The sequence below is a fragment of the Octopus sinensis genome, linkage group LG5 (genome assembly GCF_006345805.1).
Source record: "Octopus sinensis linkage group LG5, ASM634580v1, whole genome shotgun sequence".
Lineage (NCBI taxonomy): Eukaryota > Metazoa > Mollusca > Cephalopoda > Octopoda > Octopodidae > Octopus > Octopus sinensis.
The window spans coordinates 35,733,043-35,740,879 of NC_043001.1; the positions used below are offsets into that span (position 1 = coordinate 35,733,043).

General features: G+C 33.8%; 1 protein-coding gene across 2 annotated transcripts in view; it reads right to left on the bottom strand.

The window, feature by feature from the left end:
- LOC115212320 (inactive tyrosine-protein kinase 7) overlaps positions 1-7,837 on the bottom strand; it is a 262,230-nt gene that overhangs the window by 25,380 nt on the left and 229,013 nt on the right. The gene's annotated exons all lie outside the window — the stretch shown is intronic.

Below are 7,837 nucleotides of genomic sequence, written 5' to 3' on the forward strand. Positions count from 1 at the left end.
CACATTTTGTCGTCAGTATCCTGAAAATTGCACGTTTTGTCAATATTTGTAACCGCGTGTTTTATAGTTTGAAGCATTTAATATGCATTTAATGCGATAGCACGATCTTAAAAGATTTATCCAAAAAACGTTATTTAGCTGTTATTTTTAGCACACATCGCAATCACATCAATGACAAAAAGAAACGATTAAAGAAGTAGTTTTAAGCATTCAATATGCATCTAATACAAATGCGACGAACAACACGTTACAATTTCCCCCCCACAAATATACGAGTTTTAACAGAAAGATTTGGAAGAATTAGGTGAAAGATTTCCAGTAATTTTCTTTCATGCGAATAAATCCTTTTATTCTTTTATCTATTTCAGTTATTTGACTGCACCCAAGCTGGAGCATCGCCTTTAGTCGACGAAATCGCCCCCCCAAGACTTACTTATTCTTTGTAAGCCTAGTACTTATTTTATCGGTGTCTTTTGCCGAACCGCTAAGTTACGGGGACGTAAACACACCAGCATCGGTTGTCAAGCGATGGTGGGGGGGACAAAAACAGACACACAAACACACAACACAAATACACACACGCACACACACATATATACAACGGGCTTCTTTCAGTTTCCGTCTACAAAATCCACTCACAAGGCTTTGGTCGGCCTGAGGCTATAGTAGAAGACACTTGCCGAAGGTACCACACAGTGGGACTGAACTCGGAAGCATGTGGTTGGTAAGCAAGCTACTTACCACACAGTCACTTTCTCAAAAAAAAAAAAACGTTATTTAGCTGTTATTTTTAGCTCACCTCACAACCATCTCAATGGCAAAAGGAAACGAACGTGTCTGTGGTTTACGATTAGCTTAAATCACCAAAATTTTCAAACTTTAATTGCTAATAACTCTTTATTTATTGGTTTATAACGAAAATGATTTTCATGTCATTCAATAACCAATAAAAGTGTATCATTACACTGAATATTAAATCAATTCCAATAGAATTGATGCTGGCAGCCAACCCGACTAGATCCTAGGTCCATAGGAGAACTGATAGGCCACTTACGTGCTGCTCATGATGATATATAGCTCGTATTCGAGTCTCATCCATCACACGCATGTATGTACACACACACACACTCACACACATACACACACACACATGCGTTTATGTATAAATTTATGTATGTGAATACATGCACGCTCGCACGCGCACACACATACACACATACAGACGTCAATATGCATATATATATATACAAACATACTGCTATACGTATACATATGGATATGCACAAACATACACACATACATAAATACACACACACACGCACACACACAGACACACACACATATATATATATACACATGTATGTATATAATGTATATGCACAGACATAAAAATATATGTATAGTGACAGCCGTACACATTCACGCAAACATGTATGTATATATGCGTACATACATATACAGACATTGATAGACAAATGGATAGATTGACAGACAGGCAGACAGAGCTACAATAGATAGATACACAAAGATATATGCACATATACAAAGATTTATAGTTACATATATATAAATATAATATATATATATATATATATAAAATCCGTGCCTTATAAATCACACAAACATATACACACACACACACAAATGTACATAGATACATACACACATGCCTGTATTTCTAAGGGACGGTTGCTAATATTATATCATAATGCCTCTAATTTCATCCCCCATTCTCTTTTTCCTAGTCGCACATATTTCTCTCCTCATCAATTTCTATTTTCGCCTTCAAAAATAAGTGATGAGATGACTGGAACATAATGTTATTCTCGTGTAGTTGAAAAAGTACCGCGTCATTAAGACGTCGATAGCAAGACACAAAGTACCGAAGATATATGATACCACGTGGACTAAAGACGTGACACGAGGAAGATAATTGCCACGTTTCAGCGACTATATAGGTCATGGAAGAAGGTGGTTTATCATACGTACATTTGAAAGAAAATATGGTTAAAAGCCTTGACATTTACACGGTTCTTGTCTCGAGGCTGTGTGTCACTGTCGCAGGAAATTTTGAAGTTATTAATGGCGATGTTAACTGGTTTTAGATGTAAACGATAGATTGAGTGATCATGGATGGATATGGGAAGATGTAAGAGAAAAATACACTGTATATGTATATGCGTAAATGACTCGTAAAATGGGAGAGATATATAAAGCTGGTGCGTTTTATAAGGGGCTGGTGGTAACTGAGCAAGCTTGTTTTTCGCTGATGGCAACTGAACTAGCTTGTTTGAAAATTTATCAACTGACTATGTCTGTTATATTAATCGACTGGCTGTGGGTAGTTGTGGCTGTCATTCAGAATGCAGCCAAAGAAGAATTATTAAATATCAGTGACCGTGTAATATGTAATAACTGTAGACTTTCGTGGACAAGATATCAAACGACAGTAATCTGAATTTAGCGGCTGCCACAATGCGGCATATTTGAAATAAGTGGAAATGTGGTAAAGTTATAAAATGTGAATATGAAAGTAATATCAATTGATAGATTGACTGTGATGAAAGTATCGAGATTATGGATACGAGAAGATATACGAGATAAAGGCAATGTATATATATGAATGCGTAAATGACTCGTAAAATGGGAGAGGTATAAAACTCGTGGGTTTTATAAGAGCTGATGGAAACTGAACTAGCTTGCTTGGAAATTTATCTACTATGTTATATTTATCGACAGGCTGTGGGTTGTTGTGGCTGTCATTCACAAGGCAGTCGAAGAAGAATTATTAAATATTTCTGACCGTGTATAATGTATAGACTTTCTACAATAAAACTGTAGACTTTTGTGGAGAAGATACCAAACTACAGTAATTTGAATATAGCGGCTGTGACAATGGAGCATATTTAAAGTTAGTGGGAATGAGGTAAAGTTATAAAATGTAAATACGAAAGTATCAGGTCATCCCATAAGTTCTGTCCGAATTTTGATTAAAGAAAACAAATGATCAAATATTATATTTAATTGAAATTTAATCATCACTGTACTTTCTCTGATTATCTATGACTTCCTTCTATCTACTTACAAGCTTTTTAATCCTATCAATGTAAAACTCTTTTGGTTTCAAAGTGAAGAACTCTGATATGTCAGTTTCGACCTCCTCCTTGCTTGCAAAAGTTATATCCCCCAAATGATTCTGTAAACTGCGAAACAAATGGTAGTCTGAAGGAGCAACGTCAAGAGAATAAGGTGGATGAGGAATTTTTTCCCAACCAAGCTCTTCGATCTTCTGTGATGTGATCTTTGCAGTGTGGGATCGCGCATTGTCCTGACAAAACATCACTCCTTTTCGATTCATTAAAGCGGGTCTTTTTGTCTTCAAATTTTGGTTCAAACGCTCTAATTGCTGAGAGTAGACTTGAGCATTGATTGTTGTATTAGGTGGTAACAATTCAAAATAAATTACTCCTTTGCAATCCCACCAGATAGAGAGAAGAACCTTTTTTCCCATGAAGTTCCCTTCTCGGTTGTTTTTGAGGTTTTTTTCCCCTTTTAATAAGCCAATGTTTACAACATTTAATATTTCGATAGAAGATCCATTTTTCGTCACCAGTCACAAGTCTATCCAAAAAGGGTGAAATAAGTTCGCGAAAATAGAGAAGAGCAGATGTCAACTCGGGATTTGCGGTTGCTTTTGGACAATTCATGAGGCATCCATTTTCCAAGTTTAGGAACCTTTCCAAGTTGTTGAAGATGACGATGGTTTGAACTCAGCTTTATTGTCAATTCTTCAACTGACAATGCAGGATTTTCTTCAAGTAGTGCCTCAAGGAACTTATTATCAAACTCAACTGGACGTCCTGTTCGATCTTCATCTTCAAGGCTGAAATCTCCACTTCTGAATTTTGCAAGCCATCTCCTGCAAGTTCTTTCATTCAAGCATTCTTTCCCATAAACTGAGTGTATGTTTCGAGTCGCTTCGGCAGCAGAGTTTCCTTTAATGCTCATAAAGCATTATGTGCCTAAAATGCTCTTTGGATATTTCCTTGTTAGAAAAGGTTTTAACCAAATAAATTTTAATTCTATTATTCTGTAAAATAATATTTAATTAGTTTAAATGTACACAAATGCATAAAAAATAATTTTTAATTCCATTAGACATTCCAAAATACTAATAAATTCCATTCAATATTAAAAAAGGTAAAATCGGACAGAACTTATGGGATGGCCTGATAATATCAATTGATAGATTGACTGTGATGAAAGCATCGAAGTTTTAATCTGATAATTGGATCTAAACGGTGTCGCTAGATTTAAATATTTAAAGATCAATTTTTAAAAATAATATTTGAAGAATTTTTTTTTCTAATATTTGAAGAATTTTTTTACTGATTATAATTGTATAAGAAAGATCAATCAGTTAATACTTTAAATAGTTCATTCCCTTTATGTTCAAAGAGATAGAGTTTTAATATATCCATATGTCTATGTAAGAGTATGGGGTGTTAGGGTGTCGCTGTATGCCAGCAGTTGAGTAATATAGCATTGCATTAATTGCAGCAACATGTATCTAAACAGCATACGTTAAAATAGAAAACGGGGGCATATTTGTCGGCATGCTTGCGTGTGAGGGGGAAATGTATGTATGTATGTATGTATGTATGTATGTATGTATACACAGACACACATACAGACAAATATATACACCTATTTACATGTATACACATATTTACATATGAACACTACATTACATAAATATATATATATATGCGCACCCATATAAATATTTGGGAGGGTTGGAGTGGGGAGAAACAGATATCAAATTAATTGGTTTCTTGCGCATTTATATTACGTGCGAAATGAATGTGAAATAAGAGATAAAACGTCAATTGTTTTCCAAACGTTTCCATGACTTCAAAAATATATAAACGTACACTCTGAACTACTTAAAAAGTGGCACATATTTTATGACTGTTTTATATTTTATGTAGTAACAAAATTTATAAAATGCGCATAGCGTAAAGGAAAACATATTTCATCTTTTCTTTTACTTGTTTCAGTTATTGGGCTGCGGCCATGCTGGGACACAACATTGAAGAATATTTAGTCGAATGAATCGATCCCAGTACTCATTGTTTTTCAAAGCCTTGCACTTATTTCATCGACCCTCTTTTGCCGAACCGCTAAGTACGGATCCGTGAACACACCAACACTGGTTGTGTTGTGAAGTGATGGTGGGGGAAAAGACACACACACACACACACACGCACTCTCTCTCTCTCGTACATGTCTGTCTGTCTATCTAGCTATCTATCTATCTATTGAAGAGGAAGGTGAGAGTAGAGAGGGAAGTTTTATCTAGTGAATGTTTCAAAAGAAGATGGGTGAATGTAGCAAGGATGGCACGTGTGAATGACGGAGCCAGCTTGAGCATAATCCTGGGAACCAAAAAGACAAAAAAAAAAACGAAAGGAAAAAAGAGAGCCACTTATTGTAATATGTTTTCTTTTTGCATGAAACTATTGCTCAAGGTTTCCGTGGTCTTTTCCGTAGGCTTTTCTATCCGCGGATAAACCTAATCTGTTTTCCCTTTTTACATTGACATTTCTGTGATACATGATCCCTATTGATCGTCCCCACTTTTTTTCACGATCCCTTTTGATCGGAATTCGACCCACTTTTTTCCTTCTCTTCTTCCCAAAAAGAAAAGCTCTACTTTGTATTTTGTCCCATCTGTGTTCAGCCCTAAAGAAATATATATCTCTATCTATATCTAAATATATAGTAAATTCAAATAATCGCTTCAAATAAACGAGTAAAATTAACGGACAACGAGGACGCACATAAGGAATGTATCAGCTTGACGCTCGGTGAAAAGAGAAGGTTTGACGTTTCGTGCATAGCGCCTAGTCGGAAAGGAGAAAGGGAAAAGTCCAGGGTTAGGGTTAGGGAAGAAGGAAAAGAAATCGCCAACAGCACATACATGAGCACAAACACATATATACATGTATGTACGGATGTTTGTATACATAGAGACAAGCATAGAGTAACGAAATATGCCTACAACGTTCTTCAATGCGAACAATGTTTCAGGCAATTTAGATTTATTATTAATATTCTGATAGCATTTACATACATGTATTCATGCATAAATCCAGACATATTTGCACACGCTCAAATAAGAATATATATATATGAAAATATACGCGTGAATATGTATGCTTACACACACTCACACGCACACGCACACACATACACGCACATACACATACACACACACATACACACATATATATATATGTATGTACATACATATATATATACATACATATTCATATACATATATCTATATATGTACATACATATATATACATATATATTCATATACATATATATACATATATATTCATATATTTATATATACATACACATATACATATATATATATATACATACATATATATATATACATATATACATACACACACCCACATATATATATACACACATTCATAATTATACATATGCATATATATATGTGTGTGTGTGTGTGTGTGTGTGTACGCACAAATGTGTAAATATATAACTGTATGCGTGTATTTATTCACTCTTTATAATTGGTTTTTTCCATTCATTTTTGATCGTTTTCAGTTATTTGGTATCTGGATGGATGTAAAAAAAAATAACTTTGTTTGGGAGAGGTTATATGTTTACAGCAATAAATTATACTGATTACGGCTAATTCCAGAGCTACATAGCCGACCAATTATAAACATTCTTCTGATTGCAAGACAATTAAAAAAATCCCATAATAATAATAATAATAATAATAATAATAATAATAATAATAATAATAATGATGATGATGATGATAATAATAATAGTTCTGTTTTATATAATGTAGGAATAATTAATAACTTTTAAAATATTCATTGTTTTGTATGTAATGGGGTGTAAATTATATATTTTTTTCCCCATTGGTTTCTATTTTTCGTATTATAAACACTCGAAATATTTGCGATGATGTATTATCAAGAGACATAATTTTTCATACATCTTATGTTTCTTTTTCTTTTTTTTTTATTATTATTTTAAATGTTATTAAGACTAGTATTACTGTTTTTGCTGATGGCTGCTGTTGTTGTTGTTGTTATTATTATTATTGTTATTATTATTATTATTGTGTTGTTGTGGTAATATTTCACTTGATATAAAACGTTGAACATTCTTGTCATCCACAATCAGTGAAATTATTAACGATGATTTATTGCACAATCTGTGTAGAGTGCACGATGTTCTTCGTCGCAGATTGTGAGCGTTAATAGTTTTAAAATTTAGAAGAATTATAGTTAGTTGTGTTACACAGTAGCATTCTTTTTTTTCAAGCAGGACCCCACACACACAAAAGAAAAAAACAAAAAACAAAAAGAAATAAAAAAAAAAAGGAGAGAAAAATTAATTAGAAATTATGCTATGCGTAATTATTTGTCTTAAAGAAAGTGAAACGAAGGAATGAACGACTGCCTGATTGGAGCCAAAGTAAAATGTTTGATGTATGGTAGGTTTTTTTTTTTCCAGAAATGCTTTCTTAATTTTCTGTTGTGATTTTATTATTCAACCTATTAGAGTAACTTCCCTTTTATTCAACAGTTTTTCATGGTGTCTGTTGCCAATAATATATTTCTTTATTGCCCACAGGGGGCTAAACATAGAGGGGACAAACAAGAACAGACAAAGAGATTAAGTCGATTACATCGACCCAGTGCGAAACTGGCCGACGAGAATGCATTGTAACTCTTCGCTCTGATATTCGAAACTCCGACTACTATAGTGAAAA